This window comes from Herpailurus yagouaroundi, unplaced genomic scaffold (genome assembly GCF_014898765.1).
Source record: "Herpailurus yagouaroundi ecotype Mexico unplaced genomic scaffold, PumYag 162, whole genome shotgun sequence".
Lineage (NCBI taxonomy): Eukaryota > Metazoa > Chordata > Mammalia > Carnivora > Felidae > Herpailurus > Herpailurus yagouaroundi.
The window spans coordinates 9,536,580-9,557,026 of NW_024412403.1; the positions used below are offsets into that span (position 1 = coordinate 9,536,580).

At 42.9% G+C, this 20,447-nt stretch overlaps 1 long non-coding RNA gene across 1 annotated transcript in view; it reads left to right on the forward strand.

Annotated features, from left to right (window-relative positions):
• Positions 1 to 20,051, forward strand: part of LOC121035962 (uncharacterized) — a 39,139-nt gene extending 19,088 nt beyond the window's left edge. The window contains exon 3 of the long non-coding RNA XR_005793158.1: positions 18,847 to 20,051. This is a non-coding gene — a long non-coding RNA (uncharacterized LOC121035962). The remainder of the gene's footprint in view (positions 1 to 18,846) is intronic.
• The last annotated feature ends 396 nt before the right edge of the window (positions 20,052 to 20,447 follow it).

The window sequence follows — 20,447 nt, forward strand, 5'->3', positions numbered from 1 at the left end:
TTTTCTTTTCTTTTCTTTTCTTTTCTTTTCTTTTCTTTTCTTTTCTTTTCTTTTCTTTTTTCTTTTTTTTTTTTTTTAGTTTTGGGGGCAGATTGTGTCACTGGGTATAAGACCCTTAGGAGTCATGGAGCTTTGCTTGCTGCTAGGGCATTTTTGCTTGGTGTTTTGATATGAAAGCTTTATATGGTACCTTCTTTTTGCTTGAATGGGCATCCTGATTACCAGGCCTTCTGCTTAACTGTCTTCTGATTAGGGGTGTATAGGGTACGGGCTACAAGTATGGGTTCTCGACTGAGCCTCACCTGACTTTGGGTCCTGATACACCACTTACCAGTTCTGGGACCATGGAAAGTTTTTGTCATCCATCCTGTGCCCCCTCCTCTTCATCTGTAAATGAGGACAAGCAGAGTGCCAGCTGTCATGAGGATGAAATGTACCTCTGCAAGCGACCAAGGCTGCCTATTGTGCAGGGTCATCAATTTAACTGATACTGCAGAGAAAATGTAAAGCCTTCATTGTGGCTGCGTGATCCAATTTCCCCCGAGCCCACCCCACAGGTTACTGGGTAAGATCTGGCTTTCAGTCCCCTCCAGTTTAAATTTTATCTCATCCAATTTAATTTAAAAAGCCTCAACTGAATTTAAATAGCTTCTTTAGGCAATTGCCTAAAAAGCAACATGGTCCGGGAGTCTCCCTTGTTTCCCTTCCTAAAATGGCTTTGGGTGGAAGTGGGGGGGTTTGTGTTTATAGTTCTCTCCTCCCTGTGCTGGTTCTTCTGTCTGTAGCTGGTGAACTTGCAGCCTGTCCCGGGCAGTACCTCTGGGACACATCAGCTAGCTCTCCCTTGCGGACTGTTGCTACCTGCAGACCTCTGAGCCTCATTCCCTACCTGGCTCCAAGCCAGGAATCCGGGCGGCCCAGGATGACTGCTCTTCAAGGCATCCTTTGGAATGACCGTGCTTTTGTGTGCTGTCAGATTTTGCAGGATGTGTCCAGGCCCTGAACTGAGACGGGGGGCAGCCTGTAAGCTGGTTCCTCTGTAGCCACATGTAGTCTGGCCACAACTCTGTCCTGGATGTCCTCACTTGAAAAATAGTTTACCTGTTGGCTTGTAGTTACAGACTGCATGTTTCTGTCTCCCCCCACCCCCATTCATATGTTGAAACCTTAACCCCCAGTGTGATGGTTTTGGGACCTTTGAGAAGTGGTTAGGTTTAGATGAAGTCATGAAAGTATAGCCCCCCAAATGGGATTAGTGCTTTGTTTTGTTTTGTTTTGTTTTTAAGTAGGTTTTATACCCAGCATGGAGCCCAACGTGGGGCTTGAACTCATGACCCCGAGACCAAGACCTGAGCTGAGATCCCCAAATGTCCATCAACAAATAAATGGATAAAGAAGATGTGGTATATATATATAATGGAGTATTACTCAGCAATCAAAAAGAATGAAATCTTGCCATTTGCAACTACATGGATGTGTTACGGAACCTGGTCTGGATCACCCAGTGGAAGAACCAAGCAGCACTCGGAGATCTTGGAAGGCAGGAGATTTATTTCACCACACTGGCGGGCTCAGAGGAGATCACTCTCCAGAGGTCTGAGTCCTGAGCGTAAGCAGAGGAAACAATTTATAGTCTGTTACTTCCACATTCTGCATTAGTAGAAATTTGGAACGCGCGGCAAGCGGGGTAGGAAGAAGAACCCGGAAGGGAAGTCTTGGGTCGGTGACTGGAATTTCCCTATCGGTCCTGTTGGCCATCTTATAACAGATTTTTCCCTATCAGATGGAACTAGAGGGTATTATGCTAAGCAAAATTAGTCAGAGAAAGACAAATATCATACGACTTTACTCATATGTGGAATTTAGATCCAAAACAGATAAACATAAGGGAAGGGAAGCAAAAATAATATAAAAACATGGAGGGGGACAAACATAAGAGACTCTTAAATACAGAGAACAAACTGAGGGTTGCTGGAGGGATTGTGGGTGGAGGGATGGGCCAAATGGGTAAGGAGCATTAAGCAGGGCACTTGTTGGGATGAGCACTGGGTTTTATATGTAAGGGATGAATCATTGGATTCTACTCCTGAAATCTTTATTGCACTATATGCTAACTAACTTGGAGGTAAATTAAAAAAAAAAAAAAAAAAAAGACCTGAGTTGAGATCAAGAGTCACACACTTAAACAAATGAGCCACCCAGGCGCCCCTGGCTTAGTGCTCTGGTAAGAAGAGGAAGAGACCAGAGCTCCTGGCCTCCCTCTGCTATGTGAGGACACACCAAGAAGAGAGATGTCTACACAGCAGGAAGAGAGTTCTTACCAGAACCCGACCATGCTGCCTCCCTGATCTCAGACCTCTGAGCCTCCTGAGCTTAAAAGAAAGAAGTTTGTTGCCTAAGCCACCCAATCTATGGCATTGTTTTTTATAGCAGCCAGAGTGGAGTAAGGCACTTGTCTTGCCTCATGCCTCTGGGCTCCCTTCTCCTCACCACGGTTCACCCAGGGCCCAAACAGGGCAGGTCCTGTCCAGGCCTCCAGTATAAAGACCCCCATGGCTTAGTCCTCTAAGCCTGGCTCTTGATATGCTACTGGGGAGATAAGAAAGCTGGACACCTTTTCTCAAGACAACAGCCCCAGGCTGAAGGGCCATCTCTTGCTACAAAAACATCACTTTTTTTTTTTGAAAAATAAAGTTATTCTTCATTATTTTAATTTTCTTTTTAAAACAAATGCATCAAATAAGAAATCAATATTATGTTAGAACATCACTTTGAATGCATGAAGGTGATGATTTGCATTACAGTGGTCTGTCTCTTTGCATGCCTTCTATAATCCTCTTTCTCCCCAGACAGAAGGGTGTCTGCAAAGGTCAGAGCAAAGAGAAAGGCAAAAGAGAAAGAAAAAACAAACAAACAAACAAAAAACCCCCATGAATGCTTTCTTTGTAACACGGATGCTGGACTGAAGTTTCTTACAGGCTGAGACCCGGTCTGCGTGCTTCCCAGTGTGTACTCAGGACCAAGCACAGTTGCTGGTCAACGCTCAGTAAATGTTTGTTGAATGAATGATGATAACAATGAATATCTTTAGAGCTCCTTATTAACACGTGTACATGGACTTCTCAAACAGCTTGCCTGCAATTAACAGTACATGTCTCGTAGGCGCTTTACCATGAAGAAATTAGGGATCCTTTGTTAACTGTGAAGTAAGTACCTCATTGAAACCAAGAGAAAAGGAGCCTTCCCGCTTCTCCATGAAGAGCAGAGTTATTGGAATGACAAACTCTTGTCAAAGCAAAAATTGCAGTAAACAAAGTTAAGCAGTCAAGGATGGCCTTATTCAAGACTGTTACAAAAGGGGAGAGGAACTGGAGTCTGAAGTCAGATTTACTGAAAGAAAGGGCAGGAGGGTTTTTAAGGGCTGGGATGAGCTGGTGGAGGATGTTAGCAGGAGGTTGATGGGTGAGATGTGTAGAGCACATTGGGTTATTTACTGAGTCTGCAAATGTTTTCTCTGTGATTAGGCCATCATATGGGGCTCCTGCCCTCCCTCAGAGACTGGGAGATAAGGCTGCTATCTCCTTTGAAGATTACGTTTTGAAACAATGGCTCCCGGGTCCTTGAGAAAGACATCCCTGGACTATAAAACTGGCAAGAAGCTTTAAAAAAGATGTCATATATCTGAAAGTGGCAGAAAAAGAATGTACAAGTTTTTTTAGACAAAATGCTCCAAGGAAAGGGAGGTCAGTGTCTAGGGTTAAGAATAAGTCTGTCTAAGGTTTAGTCAAGCTGAGGGAAACATTAAGGCCGCCTCGGTCACTCTAAACCAAGGAAGTAGATGGTTTGCTTTGGGAATTTAATATGAATGTAGTGTTTTGTATTCTTCACTTTAAATATTCCTTCCTGGAGTAAAATACGATTTACTGTAGAACAGCAACAGGACAGTGTAGCTTCCATTCCCATGCTATTTTTTTAGTTCATAATTTGGGAAGAGTAATCAGGGAAGAATTTGGACAGTGTAGGTCCTATCTGTGGAAGTTCTTCAGAGTTTGGGTGCCACTGACAGAAAAAACAGCCACGGTTCTTTCCCCCTTACAGTAAGTGTTAGTAAAAAATGTTTTCCCAATTCTTATGCCATTACCAGCCATACATGTCTCGAATCAGACACCATATACACACAAATTTCTTTACTACAAAGGAAAGTCTGTCCTATGGACTGTTTCTTCTTGTGTATCCCCTGCAATTCTATCCGCGCCCCCCCCCCAATCCTGCTTTGCTAATAATTATTAGTAGGTTTTCATCACCATAACTCTTCAGCATAGTGAAGTTAAATAGAACACTTTCATGGGAGGTCAGACACACTGTATACAGATACAGTCATCTAAAGTAGTATGGATTTGGGGCTTAGAAGAAATAACCCAATGCTAGAAACAAGAAGAAAATAATAAAGAATATGAAGACAAATGGGAAATTTAAGCTAACAGTATTGGTTAGGCTAAGAGAGCCCCAGCACATTTTCACTTAGATGATTTCAGGTGTGGGGCAGCTGATAGAAATGTCATGAGCTGCCAGAAAAGGTTGGGTAGTCTGAAGTTCAGAAAAAGCTATCTGTAGGCTTTGGTTATATCTGTTTTAAGATGCTATTTAATATAATCTAGGGCCATTTCCAGGATCTTATCCCTCCTTTAAATGATCCGTGTTATAAGTTGCCCCTTGGCTTTGCTGTCCTATGCACAACAGATATCTATCAGGGCTCAGGGAATTGTAGAGCCATGCATCTTGATGAAGGGGAAGAGTTAAGTACTGGGGGCCAATAGCAAATTAGTGCTGGAAGCCCAAGTTTCCCATTGGCTAGTCACAGTTGATGATTTGCATAGATTTTATACATTTTGGATAAACTGCTTTCTGGGTTGTGTTCATTGTTTATTGAAATAGTAATGGCTATTAAGTTTAATAGCCACTTTTCGTATCATAAGTATATTGAATGAAAAGCCCTCTTCTCTTGTTTATTAAATGCTATGTCCACAAAATTTTTCCCTATCAGAAGCTAAATACAGTTGGTTTCCAAGATACATATTTTGACATCCTTTATCATTTGGATCTGAAATGAATGTCCAAGGGTTCTGGTTGAGTAGAAGCCCCTTTTAATTATATTAAAAGATAGAAATTAGCAATAGGACCAATCCCTTCCCATAAACTCAGTGCTTTTATTCTATATACAGTTGATTTATTTCAGGAGTATGGTTTAACTCATGGTACTTGTGCTCTGATGGTGTTATGGGTCAAGTTAACATAGAGCAATTGCTTAAACTTCTCCACCATTCTACAGAATTTCTATTTTTGGTTCTGCTAATGTGTCTGGTATATCCTCTGTGATGGCCTGCATTGTACTCCTCCAAATTCATATGTTGAGGCTTTAATCTTCAATGTGACTGTGTTTGGAGACAGGCCCGTGGAGGAGATAATTAGCATTCAATGAATGTGATGTTATGTCAACTTTCCTAGGCTAAAGGATGCCCAGATAGTTGGTAAAACATTATTTCTGGATGTGTTTGAGAGTGTTTCTGGAAGAAGTTAGCATTTGAATTGGTGAACTGTATCAAGCAGATGGCACTCTCCAGTGTGGGTGAGCATCATCCAAGCCACTGAGAGGCCTAGAGAGAACAAAATGGCAGTGGAGGGTGAATTTACACTCTACAAGAGCTGAGGCATCCATCTCCAGACCTCGGACATTGACAGTCCTGGCTCTTGGGATTTTGGACTCAGCCTGGGACTGAAATCATCAACCCCTCGTTTCTCAGGTTTTGGACTTGAACTGTTTTATACCACTGGCTTTCCTGGTTCTCCATCTGACAGACAGCAAACTATAGGACTTCCTGGCCTCCATAACCATATGAACCAATTCTATAGATGTCTCCTTTTATATCCTATGGCTTATTTCTCTGGAGAACTCTAATACCATGAAGTCCTGGAGGCTGGGGGCCTACTTCAATAGTACTGGTTTTCAGATAAGAAGAGGTAAAGATACAGGGATGTGTGCATACAGAGGAAAGGCCATGTGAGACACAGTGAGAAGGTCCATATGCAAGCCAAGGAGAGAGGCTTCAGGAGAATCCAAACCTGCTGACACCTTGATCTTGGACTTCGAGCCTCCAGAACTGGGAGAAAATAAATGTCTCTGGCTTACGCCCCCAAGTCTGAGGTGTTTTGTCATGGCGGTCCTAGCAGACCATAGATCCTCAAAGGGAGTGAGTCTTGGGCCAGAGTTTAAAATCCAAGGACCCAGGAAATGGCCCAACAGATCAAAACTGCGATGCAAGTACTTAATCCCTATCCCATTGAAAACATCTTCCCTTCAGTAATTTGCATCTGAGTAATCAAAAAATTCTGGAAGTGGAATTACCAAAGTGACCCTATGCAAAAGCTGAGGTGTATAAGGACGTTTTTCTTCCTCAGGTGGGTGAATGAACCCTAGTACCACCTGCCACACAGGCTCTCCTGGGGCCCCTTCAGTTAATGAGTTACATTGATTTGGTAGAGTAAGTGTTACATAAATGATTGACAAAGAGATTCCTAGCATATGTGAAGAAAATATTAAAAAGCACAAGGAGATGCCTTTTTTGGTTTGTTTTAAAAAGAAGAAACGGGGCCACCTGAGTGGCTCAGTTGGTTAAGCCTCCGGCTCTTGATTTCGGCTCAAGTTATGATCTGGTGGTTCGTGGTTGGAGCTCTGCATCGGGCTCCTTGCTGACAATGCCCAGAACCTACTGGGCATTCTCTCCCTCTACTCTCTCTCTGCCCCTCCCCTGCTCTCTGTCTCTCTCTCTCAAAATAACCAAGTAAACTTAAATAAATAAAAAGAAACACGAACAATACATTATTATGGAGAAATCTGATTAAGGAAATAAGGGGACTTATTAGTATAGAAAGAGATGAGCACGTCTATGGCTATCGTGATAGGAACAGTCAGGATGCAAGTTATCCATGCCGCCACGGGCACATTTTACAGAAACCTAATGTTGAATGAGCCAAACTGCCCAGCTGATCCATTCTTAAGTGCTTCAGGAGCACTCACTAATTAGTCTCACACCACTCCTGTGGGGTAATGAGCATCTCTGCCCTCGTGTTTTCTTAGTGTACCACTTTCCATTTGGTGAAGGGCTTAGAGGCTGAGCAAATTGCCCAACGTTGAGCTCCATTATGGCTACACTCCACAACTGTGGCATCCACTAGATTCCCCCCCCCCCCCGCCTTGAAGTGTCTATTGGATACTGCAAACCCCAAAGTTTGGTCCATTTACCTGTGGCTCTGTGCAAATCTGGTCCTATTCCCAAAACAACATCACTTGATATTTAAGAAGTGACCGGAATTCTTAGTTATTTTTGCTTGCAATTTCAAGGTTTTTTCCTCTCCCCAAATCTCCTTGGGCTATAAATTAATCTTAGTCAAAACATGCTTTTAAGAGAAGGGGACTCAAAGTAGGACAACGACTTGTTCTTTTTGAAATTGCATATAATTTAACATGGTGTAACCTTTGAAGGGGAAATGTGATCTGTTCAGAGCATCGCAGTGGTATTTAAGGAGGCTCTATGTCTGAAAGCCCCATCTCAGAGAAAGCAGGTATTTGGTTTCAAATGATCAAAACAGCCTTGTACTCTTCTTGGAGTTATTTTGACATCTAAATAATAGTCTGGCATTTCTTTCAGAGAGCGTAAATCAATAACATTGACTTAGTGTATTCTTTCCTCTTATTTTCTTTCCTTATTCTTTTATAACCTTAGATCAAGTATTAATAATTATTTTAAGCCTTTGCTTAGGTTTGGTACTTTGCCACTTAGTGATGCAGGAGATACTTCCCCCTCCCCCTGCCCCTTCCAGTTGCTTAGTTTTTCCAGAATATTCTCTTTCGGGGACAAAGATGACATCCATCTTCAAAAGCAGAGATAAGTGAATTCAGTGGTCGCCTTTGACATGTTTCTTTTTCCTCTTTTCCCAGTGTGCACAGTATTAGACTACATACATCTCTCTCCAATTTTTCTCACACTCTGTCATTATTAATTGCCCTGGTTTCTCACTAGTGTTTTTGATTTTTTTTTCAACGTTTTTATTTTATTTTTGGGACAGAGAGAGACAGAGCATGAACGGGGGAGGGGCAGAGAGAGAGGGAGACACAGAATCGGAAACAGGCTCCAGGCTCCGAGCCATCAGCCCAGAGCCCGACGCGGGGCTCGAACTCACGGACCGCGAGATCGTGACCTGGCTGAAGTCGGACGCTTAACCGACTGCGCCACCCAGGCGCCCCTCACTAGTGTTTTTGAACACTGTTCTGCCAATGGCCTACCTCAGAATCACTGGTGCTTGTTGAAGCTGGCATTCTTGGGCTTCGCCCCACACCTAAAAACCTTGAATCTCTGGGGATGAGGACCTAGAGGGTGCAGTTTTTGTTTTTTTAAACTTTTTAAAAAAATTTAAGTAGGCTTCACCCCCAGTGTGGGGCTTGAACTCATGACCCTGAGATTGAGAGTCCCATGCTCCCCTTTACCAAGCCAGCCAGGCACCCCTAGAAGGTGTAGTTTTTTTTTTTTGAAGTTTTTATTTATTTTTGAGAGACAAAGACAGAACGCAAGTGGGGGAGGGGCAGAGAGAGAGAGGGAGACACAGAATCCGAAGCAGGCTGCAGGCTCTCAGCTGACAGCACAGAGCCTGACGTGGGGCTTGAACTCGTGAACCGCGAGATCATGACCTAAGCTGAAGTCAGATGCTTAACTGACTGAGCCACCCAGGTGCCCCAAAGGTGTAGTTTTAATAAGCATTCAGAGATGCTTTTGATACCCAAGAAGCACTACCTTACACCTTGCTGGTTTTCCAATTTTCTTCTCTCCATTCCAGTTAGACTCTCAGTAGTTATTGAATTCTTATATACTAGCCTCTAATGTGGCTGTTACCGTAGCTTCAAAAATGCACCAGCTCCAAAATCCTCATGATTTGGTTTTAAAACTGCAGAACAGGGGAGACAGTATGGTGTGGGAGGGGGCTGAGGGACGTGAAAGGGGTGGGAGAGATTTAGAGGTCCTTCACACCTGGGCTTGATTTCGAATTCTGCTGTGGAACTAGCTAAATGACTTTGGATGATATGACCTCATGAAACCCAGATTGCTTAGCTCTTGCTGGGGGGTGACAGTTTTTGAGGCAGGGCTGTTGAGGAGGATAAAATGAAACCATAGATGTACTGTTGGGAGGTGTGACTAGGTGGTAGCTTTTATTGATCTTTAGTTTATTCCTTTTATCATCTGTATTCTTGTTATTCCATCTTTGGTTGTGTTAGCTCCTTATCAGTGTCCTTATCCCCTAGCCTATGATGGTTACCTTCTTAAATTTTCTTCTGCATCTCCTTTTTTTAGATACTTCTCTCTAAAAGGATTTCAGCTTATTCAAACCTTTTATTCTTGATTGTTTTTAGGTAACAGTCTAGAAATTTCTCAGCCTAAGGATCTGCGGTTGTTTGGTCTGTTCACCACCCCTCCCCCATTTATCTTCAGCTTCAGGGGTCCTGCCGTTCCTCCTCGATGATGTATGGTTGGGCGAGGCTGGCTGGCCCAAAGCGCACCTGACTTCCGCGTGCCACTCGTGGCATATGTCCTTTCCCCATGGCGATTGGTTCGGGAGTTGTCATGTGACACAAGCCGGGCCAATCAGTGTGATTTTCTGTAGTTTTCTGTGTTGGACTTAAAGGGAGGCCTTGCTTTGCTTTTGGGACTTCAGGTCTCTTGTAGCTTTGAGGTTCCTTCAGGCTGCTGACCCTTGTTTGGGGGTGGGGAGTAGGCTCGGGGGAAGGATGCAGTGTCTGTTGCCTCCTGAGGCTTACCACCACTCTTGCTAGTAGGGAAACACCTTTTTAATCTCTTTTGTGGAGGGACCCTCTTGGAGATTCTGGGTGCTGGATCCTCTAGGACTTACAGCTTATTAAATAGTCTGTATTCCACACCTCTTCTCTTTCGCAGGTTGTGTACACACTGTCAGTGTGGTCGAGTTTGGGGCAACATCTAGGCAGAGGCATTTGTCATACCTGGAATTGCCATTCCCCCCGTCCCTCAGGTTCTGCTGGTGAGATTGGACCATCAGATCCAGCCCTTTTATCTAGCACAGTAGGCTCTTTCCCAGGGAACCCCACAGTCTCCCTATTCCTCCCTTCTGTTGATTCCCCTTCCCCGGCCCTGTTCTACCTGCCCTCAGGCTCAACAAGTTCAAGTTGCTTCTGGCAACCATGATGCTTAGTGGATGACGTGTGTGTGTGTGTGTGTGTGTGTGTGTGTGTGTGTGTGGCTGGGCCATCTATCTCTGCCGGCCTCATCCATAGCCTAGCCAGGACTTCTGCTACACATATCCTTAGAACCGTGCAGAAGTGTGTACACGTATCATTGAGGTATGGGAATAGTTAACAATACAGGAGTCAGTAGTAGATGCAAGTTCACCAATTCCATTTAATTAATTGGCGAAACTTCAGTAGGGTGTGGTGGAAATAGGAGGAGGTGGGAGTCAAGGTGCATATATAATATTTTTGCCTCTGCCATTGAGTAGACGTGGAGTTCAGACAGGTCAGGAAGACTCTCCTTCTCACAGTTTTCTCACTGGCAAAGTGGAGGGTCTGTTTTACATAAACCTCCTAACTCCATATTATGGATGACTCTGTGACAAGGATTTTAAGTGGAACTTTAATGTCACATGGCAGTGGACTTTGAGCTGTGTGCCCAATACCCATAGTGCTGAGGGAAGGAGTCTGCGTTCTAGAGGGGTTGACTCAGAGGACAGGAGAAAGTCAAATGGGTGAATTTCTGAATCTCCATCTTCCTTCTATAAGAAGACCAGCTCTGATTTCATCAGCTTTATATATTGAAGGTTTCTATATAATTTTACTCATTAAAATTACACTGCTGCTAAAAGAATGCTGGACCCCTCCCCCATGGTTTATTCAAACAAGTAACACCATTCTCCCCTGGGTCTAGCTTGGTATAACCAAACTTACCTTTTAGTACTCCCCAAATGAACTCTCTACATCAATCGGGCAGATAATGTCAGTCTTTTAAATATTTCATGCCCATCCCTGTTTACGTGGGTCCTGTTAGCAATGATCTAGCCTTGGACAATGGGAAATTGCCAAGTGCAAGAATATTTTAGTTTCTGAAGTTACTAAAATTAGTCTCACTTAGCAATATAGTGTAGAGTTGGGCTTATGACTCAAATGAGGACACACTGCTGGCTGGAGGGCCACACGAGTACAGTAGTTGATAGCTCTGAACCTCTGATGTAACACCTTGGGGGACAAGGGCAGCAGGTCAGGTCATGGGCTTTGCTTCTAATGAGATGAGTAGGGGAAAGGCATCAGCCTGTCCTGAGCCATGGCCATAGGGCTGCTGTGGGATGTACCTGGCTGATTCATCAGATGTGATCAGATGAAATCATTTCTTTGAATAGTCACCTAGAGAAGGGGGCAGCTAAACCATTAAGAGTCACTGATATCCTCACTGTTTACTTAGGATTCCTTTCTAGAACACATGGTCTAGAGCCTCCGCATCTAGTCTCTGGGTCTCTGAAGAGCCAGGACATTATGTATAGGACAGGCTTTATTCCTCACATCCATCTACAACACCACCCTGCAGGTGTGTGGATTTATCAGGCATTAGTGGAAGGACTGAAGTTTAAATAAGATAAATGACAACATAAAGGAGGAAGGATGATAAAAATTGAAAGGCCAGGTCACCATAGAGTTCAACATGCCCCAGTTCCCATTATAGCTTCTCTGGCCTAAAATTTCCTTTCTCATCTCATTCTTGTCTATTTTTGGCATTAAGATTATATTAGCATAAAAAGTTAGTTGTACTGTTTTTTCTTATTATCTGAAAAAATTAATGAGAGATTAGAATCCCTCTTTCTTGAATGTTTGATAAAACTTGCCTGCAAAAACATTTCTATATGAGAAATTATTATTTTAACTTTTGCATATACTTAAAATTTTCCATAATAAAAAGTGGAGAGAATAGTATAGTAAACTCCATGTACTTACTCAGCTGAGAAAGATTTTAAATTAGAGATTAAATTTTGTAAATGGCATAGGACCATTCAGGTTTTCTGTATCTTCTATAGTCATTTTTGACAATTAATATTTTTCTAGGTAATTACCTATTTCAATTAAGTTATCAGATTATTGGCAAAAATTGTTCATAATTTTCTCTTTTTAATTTGCACATCTGTATTTCTGTTTCGGTTTTTCATCCCTAATACTTTTTATTTGTGCCTTCTCTCTTTTCTTCAATCAGACTTATAGGGGTTTAGCAATATTTATTAGCCATTTCAGCGTCTACTTGTTCTTGCTGTTCCTTTGTTTCGGAGTCTGGGCTGAGCTGCATCCCAGGGCTGGAACTGAGGCTGGGAGAGGAGGGATTTGCAAGACCAAGCTAAAGAAGGTCACTTTCAGAAAGATAGTGCTAATTAAAAGCCATGCCACTGAAAGAAAGAAAATGACAATAATAATTCTAATATGAATATAGATATATTTATCGTATGCTGAGGTTAGGTACTTTACAAATGTTGACTCAGTTAATCTTCACAACAAAACTGTGAGATTTCCATCATTAATCTCATTTTCAGATGAGGAAACAGGCTTTGTGTGATGAAGTAATTTTCTCAAAATCATGTAGCTTATTGACAGCATTTGACCTCAAAGCCTATGTTTTTCCTGTTACCCCACTAGCTATGAACAGAGGGAAAACTGGGTGGGCTTCTGGAGATCTTGAAAGCCTGGGACATGAGACATGAAAAGCCAAAGGGATAAAGCAAAGGTTCAGCTTGTTACCTACTTCCTTGGCCATTCTGACCCCCATGATGTGTTCCATTTTAAATGACTTGATCTTTATTTTTTCCTGGGAGCTCCGCGAGGAAAAAAAACTTACCTGATAAAAAGATGCAAATGGAAATAAATGCCTTTTTCAGTACAAGGGAAAGGTATTCCTTTAGAAATGAATTTTTAGTATAAAAATTTTGGGCAAATATTATTAAAAATTAAAGTACAGTATTAATGTCTGCCAAAAAACTGAGCTGCATTGAGTGACCTATAAACTTTTTTTTTTAGTTTTTTTTTAAAGTTTATTTATTTATTTTGAGAGAGAGAGAGAGAGAGAGAGAGAGAGAGAGAGAGTGTACACAGGTGCGAGTGGGGGAGGGCAGAGAAAGAGAGAGAGAGAGGGAGAGAGAGAATCCCAAGCAGGGTCCACACTGTCAGCACAGAGCCTGATGAAGGGTTCAGTCTCATGAACCATGAGATCATGACCTGAGCTGAGATCAAGAGTCAGACGCCTAACTGACTGAGCCACTCAGGTGCCCATTTTTTTTTTTTTCAGTTTTTCACAGCAAAAATATAAAGAGGATAATTTGGCTTTTATTATCGTTTTTGCTTCAATACCTTTCAAAGAATACCAATATTTAGTATCTCTGAGAAAACAGGGAGATAATTGGTAAAAAATCAATTTCACAGAATATCTCTAAAGTAAAGACTATTACAAAAACACTAAATTAAACTATAAAATATGACTATACTTCCTTTCCAAAGAAAGCATGTATATTCAGAAATTTAAGAATAAAAATCATCTCAGCTTTTCAAGTATATTGGAAATAACTTGCTAACACTTTAATCTCTTTATAAAATCTTTGCTTTCTTGGAGCAATGTAGCAATGAAGAAGCATATGATGTAAACTATGTCCATAATGTCTGGGAAACACAAGTGAATGAATATACTTGTTTTCAAAGACATATTTAATCTGTTACAAATAAAAATAATATTAGCTATGTTTCCAGATTTTATAGACATCCTGTATTATACTATTTTGGGTTATTGGAATGTATCTATTAGGTGGCCTTTAGTTTCTTAAACTCACATTTTTTCCCATTTACATCCTTGGTATCACTGCTCAGAGCACCCTCCCTGAGAATTCTCTGCTTCCCACTCTTCTGTACCTCAGTAGCTGCTGCTGACATGTTTACTCTAGATGGTTCCACTCTCCCTCCATGATTGTTTGGACTACTGAGAGATAAGCTGAGCTAATCAGTTCTCCTGGGCTCTTGGAATTGGGTCTCTGAAATTCTAAGTACCAAGGGACATGTGAAATTCAAGAGTCATGAGGTGGCCACATATGCTCCTTAGAGCTGAGGGGTGGCCCTTTTCTACTCTGTGAGAAGAGAAGCAGAGAATGAAGTTCTGAAGAGAGCAAGAAATTACATAGTTGGACAAAGGGAAGCAGACATTTGAGACAGAGACAGTGGATTGTCAGGTCTTGAAGTGTCTCATGAAGCCTCATTATCCTTAGGCTTCATGAAGTATTCTGGAATCCGTCTTGACAATTTTCCTTTTCTAATTAAGGTAGGACAGATTGGTTTCTGTTGCTTGTTGTGCAAGGAACCTTGACTGTGACATTCTCTACTGCCCCAAAGCTGGCGTTCAAGGTGGTCATGGGGCAGAGGCTTCTGCTAAGGAAATTCCTGAAAACAAAAACAAAAACAAAAACTCTAATCTATGATGCACATTTATGGAAAGAAGAGGGCTAGTAAATATATGTGTTCTAGAAGTGGGAAGTAGGATATTTTCCTGTTCCTTTTCAGGAGGATCTAAACTTGTTCCACTAGAAATCAGAAGAATAGATCAACAAAATGAGCATGAAGCCACCAACTAACATTTTGTTGAAAGGGTTGCTCTCAGCTTATTAATGACAATTACAAAAATACCCATGGCACATATACCATTTCTAGCTTTTATGGAACATCGTTGGTCTATGTAGCCCTAAAGTCTCATATCGTCTATGTGTTCATTATGTTTGAATATGCCTTCAGGAAGCACAAGATAGGTACATGGTGGATACTTAGGTTTCTGGTTTTTTTGTTTTTCGTTTTTTTTTTGAGGAGAACTCTTTTATTGCTTTTTAAATTCCCTTTCTTTTTTCCTTTCTTAGTGTGTAGTCCTGTGCTGTCTAAAAGAACATTCTGCTATGATGGAAATATTCCATATCCGTGCTGCTCAATATGGTGGTCACTAACCATATGTGGCCGCTGAGCCCTTGAAATGTGTGGTTAGCAAGAGTAAGGAGCTGAATTGTAAATTTTATTTCATTTTAATGAATTGAAAATTAAATTTAAACAGCTGCATGTCATTAGTGGTACTGAGTTGGACAGTGTAGATTTTGTCTAGCAATCCATTCTCAAGTTTTTGTTTCTGATTCTAAGACATGGTTTGTGACTTTATAGTGGTTTGAGTTAGTCATGTGATTTCCCTAACTCTCATATTTCCCACTTCAGAATGATCAGTAGCTGAAAGAGGCTGGTTGTATCACCTTTCAATCAAATTTGATTTTGTTTTTGGATGGGTTCCTCTGCCCCAATTCTGGTTTATTCTAGATGGGAGTTCTGTGGTTGAGTGTGGGTGAATTGTGGCTTTCTACTATATTGTTGTCATTCATGAAACACGCTGGATGCTGAAGGCAGTCAAATGTAAGCTGAGAGGAAGGGTATTTGCTTATCTTTCAGCTTGTTTGAAGACCAGACCACAGCCATGTTGGGAGAAAATAGCTTGGTGAGATAGAACCAGCAGACTCTAGGGAGGCTTCTTCTCAGCTCACCACAAAACCTCAATGTTGATACACCTATATTTTCTTTATGAACCTTAATGACAGACTTTTCCTGGGTCTCGGTTGCTGTGAAGAGGTCACTTGAAGTGAGGAGGAGTATGGTTAGTACGCGTAATTATTTCTGCAGTGGCCCTAGTGTTTTAAATAAACCGGGAACAATGCTTTCTACAAGAGGTGGGTCAACAGCTTTGTGTTGTTCCTTGTAGGTTACCTCTTGGTTCCTGCTAGGATGGGTTCCAGTTTTCCTGTTTCAAGTTCAAGCATACTGCTGCCCAGAGTGGGGGTCTTCTGAGATACAGCTGAATGCACTGGTTCATGACAAAAACACAGACTGGTTGCAGAAAAGGGCCCATCTAACAGAGACAGAGGAGAGCATCTTTTCTGCTGTTTCTGATCAGGTTTCTTTATCAGCAACTTGATTGGTACTAGATTTACTTCTTTAGTGCCCTGTTGAGAAGTAGCCCTGGTCTTAGCAGCTGGGTCATTTTGTTTTGTGTCCAAATCTTGCCCAAATCTGTGGCTGTAACTAACCACAGGCTTGGTAAAGTCAGCCAATATGCATATGTTGTTAGCAGAAAAACCTTTTCCCCCAATCTTCCTGAAAAGGTGTGGGAAAGCATCCTTCTCCCTACTTTGACCAACGGATGCTTGAACTGCCTGAGGTTGGAGGTACAGGGTGGGTTACCTACTGGTGCAGTGAGTGGTGAATCCACCTCCCTAGAGGGCTGGAGCTCAGAAGCCGGAAAGCAAGCAGGTTGAAATTTGCAGCAACTTCCCATTGTCAAGACGATCCAGAAAGACTAGACTGCCCTTCCGGGCTCAGGAGCATCTGTGCGAGTCTCATTACTCTTGTCCTTGCGTCTCATGCAGCCACAGCTTAAGGGAATGCTTCTTAAGGTCCATGAGCCGGGCAGGTGCACCCAGAGTTTCCTGCCTGTGAATTTCACCTTGACCCAACCTCTTATGGTGAGCGAAGACTAAATAGCCCCTGGACTCTAGGTTTTCCCCAAAGCTCCCACTGCTAAGCAGCACTTTTACCCTGGCTGATTCAAGGTGAAGATGGACACTCAAGGGGGCACCCATTCTCTCCCTTCACCTTCCATTGACTTTAAACATCTCTTCACTTACTCATTCAATGGTCACTGATTGGGCACCAACTACATACCTGTAGTCTTTACTGGGGAAACAGCTGGTGAATGAGACTGGCACAGCCTGTTTCTGCCTAATCCATAGAACAGCATCTAGATCCATCTCCTTCCTTAACAGCTCTCTCCATAGGCTTTCTGTACCACGTATGGCCCAAGGACAGCAGGAAAACCTTAGGATATTTAAAATGCGTTTTTCTTTTTTTTTTTTTTTTTAATTTTTTTTTCAACGTTTATTTATTTTGGGGACAGAGAGAGACAGAGCATGAACGGGGGAGGGGCAGAGAGAGAGGGAGACACAGAATCGGAAACAGGCTCCAGGCTCCGAACCATCAGCCCAGAGCCTGACGCGGGGCTCGAACTCCCGGACCGCGAGATCGTGACCTGGCTGAAGTCGGACGCTTAACCGACTGCGCCACCCAGGCGCCCCTAAAATGCGTAGTCCTCCTTTTGGATGACAAGTGAACATAATGTGATAAAAATAGGTCTGAAGAGGCTGGGGTTAGTATGCAAAAACCTTTATAACTCAGGATAGTTTACAGGAATTCTTTCTCCCCCTGCTTCCAGTGTCCAAGGTGAGAGCAGGGATTTCTGTCCAGGAGACCTGGAGGTGCCCTCGCTCACGTGGCAGAGGCAGGAGTCATTTTGTTTTCAAAACTATGCGGTCCCATTAAGAGAGGGAGGGAGACAGAAATGGAAATGCTGGGGCTCCCTGAATGATGCCCCAAGGCTGGGAAGTCCCTGTGGTTCTTGTGTGTAGGCTGGAGGCCAGCCCATAAAGTCCCTAGAGACGGGGAGGGGGGGGGGGCCGGGGCTGTGTGGGGACTGGGTGTATGTGTGAAGGGGTTTGTGAGAGTTGGGGTATGTCAAGTTGCTGTGTCTGTGAGGTTTGGGTTGTATGAGGGTTGGGGTATGTGAGGGTTGGGGTGTGTCAGAGTTGGGGTGGGTGAGGGATGGGGTGTGTGTGACGGTTGGACTGTGTGAGGGTGGAGTTTTGTTTTCTGATTGCTTTGGGCTTTGTGGTGGGGGCTGGGTATCACGTGGGGGAGGGCACAGAACGGGAGGGGGGTTTTCGAAACCACTGAGAAGGACTCCTGGCCCGAGCTTCAGATGGGCTTGGGCAGTGACATCACAATAATAAAAGCGGAGTTTTCTCGGATAATAGCTGCGTCATTCAGAGTCAAAAGGTCGAAGCAGCCCAAGTGTCCATTGATGGCTGATGGGTAAACAAAATGTGATAGATCCATACAATGGAACATTATTGAGCCTTAAAAATGCAGGAAGGAAATCCTGACACAATGCTACAACAGGGGTGAACTATGAGGTCACCTTTCAGTGAAACAAGCCAGACCCGAAAGGACGAACACTGTAGGATTCCTTGTATATGCTGTCCCCAGAGTAGTCAGGCATGTAGAGACAGAGAGTAGAGTGGTGGATGTGGGGGGCTAGGGAAGGGGGATGGGGGACTTTGTGTTTAACGGGGACAGAGTTTCAGTTTGGGAAGATGAAAAAGTCTGGAGATGAGGAACGTGATGGCTCATGTGAAGGTACCGAATGCCACTGGCCTGTGCACTTAAAAATGGTTAAGAGGGCAGATTTTATGTTATGTATATTTTACCACAATTAAAAAAAAAAAAGGAAAGGTCAACAAAATGGGCCTAACTCCTTACAACGTTTAGGGTGGAAAGAGAAATCTGGAACCAACCTCCTGAAGAAGTAAGCTGGGAAAACTGAGGGAGCCTAAGTTATCTCACAGAGCATTGAGTTAGAGCAAATTCCTGGTGCATTTTGAAATGGAAGAAATATCATCCAAAATGTCATCAAAGGGAGTGTTGTCTCTCGTCCCAAGCCTGTGTGTGTGTTTTGCGTTCCTTGAACAAGACAGGCGTTTGTTTCTCTCTCCCAGAGCAGTGGGGAGCAGTTGGGTGGTGGAAGCTTGGTGGGGTCTCCCTGGGACCTGGCTGGTGGGGTGGATCTTGCCCCAGTCCCTTCTCTCCAGCCTCGGGATTTATTTATTTTTGTATGTTCCCAGGGCACTGGCGAGGGTTGGATTCGCTCCCAGCCAGGCCAAGCACTTTTATTCCCAGTGGCGACAGGAGAGGGCGCTCTCGGAGGGCAGAGTCCTGGTCCCACCCAACCCGTTCCTCCTGCTTCTTCCGTTGCGGCAACATTCACCACCGACTTATTCTCTTCCCCCCTCAGGCCACCTTCCGAGATCAGGTGAGAGCTTACCTGTCCTCAGAATGCACGGGTGGAGAGCCCGCTGCTTTCCTGCACTAGAGGGTGTGCCTCGCTTGCCCTTCCTTGTGGCAAAGTCAGAAAACAGTCTTGGGTTTGAATCGTGGACTTGACCTCTTGCTGCCACTGTGGGCCTGGCCTTTGAGATCCAGTGTCTCCATCTGCGGCTGGGGTCGTATTCCGGAGTCACTTCAAGGTGAGCTGCTGGCCTTAAAAAGTCCTTTGATATTTTGGTTTAAGCTGCTGTCCCGTTTGAGGCACCGACAGATTCAAGTAACAGCTGGAGCCCTTTGTTCCTAACTCTCTCATCTCAAGTTTCTGGGTGGATTTCTTTTTGGAGATAATAGTCTATGAATCACCTTTGAAATGAGAATTTATCAGCTTAGGCACTGTTCTCTTTGAATTGTCAGAGTAAGAATAAAAGTAACTCCCTGAAGTGTTGCTTCCTAGATCCACTGCAAAGATGGAGAGGAATCCCCCAGCCCCCTTCATCCCCATCCGGGGACTATGCTTGCTTGCTTGCTTTTTTATTTGAGTATCCTTGACACCCAATGTTGCGTTAGTTTCAAGTGTATAACGTAGTGATTCAGCAAGTCTATACGTTATGCTGTGTTCACAAGTGTAGCTGCCATCTGTTAACATACAGGTCATTACAACACCCCTGACTGTATTCCCTGTGCTGTGCCTTTTATCCCTGTGACTTATCCGTTCCATAATGGGAAGCTTGAATGTGCCACTGCCACTCCCCTTTGCCCATTCGCCCCACACCCTTTCCCTCTGGCAACCATCAGCTTGTTCTCTGTATTTGTAGGTCTGATTCTGCTTTTTGTCTGTTTATTCATTTTTTTTTTTTTAGATTTCATATATGAATGAAACCATATGCTTTTTGACTATCTCAGTCTGACTTGTTTTATTTAGTGTAATACCCTGTAGGGCCATCCGTGTTGTCACAAATGACAAGATCTCATCCTTTTTTATGGCTGAGTAATATTCCATTGTATACATTGTGTATATATATATATATATACACACACACACACACATACACACATATATATATTGGATATACATGTATGGTATATACATACACAATGGAAATATTATATATTATATATGGTATCTATATCTATATCTATATCTATATCTATATCTATATATATATTTTGCTTTCTTTGGGTAAAAACCTAGTAGTGGATTATGGAATCATATGATATTTCCATTTTTAATATTTTGAGGAACCTTCAAACTGTTTTCCACAATGGGTGCACAGTGGTCCCCACAGTTTACATTGCCACCCACAATGTACCAGGATTCCTTTTTCTTCATATCCTGACCAACACTTGTTATTTCTTGTCTTTTGGATTTTAGCCATTCTGATAGGTATAAAGTGGTATC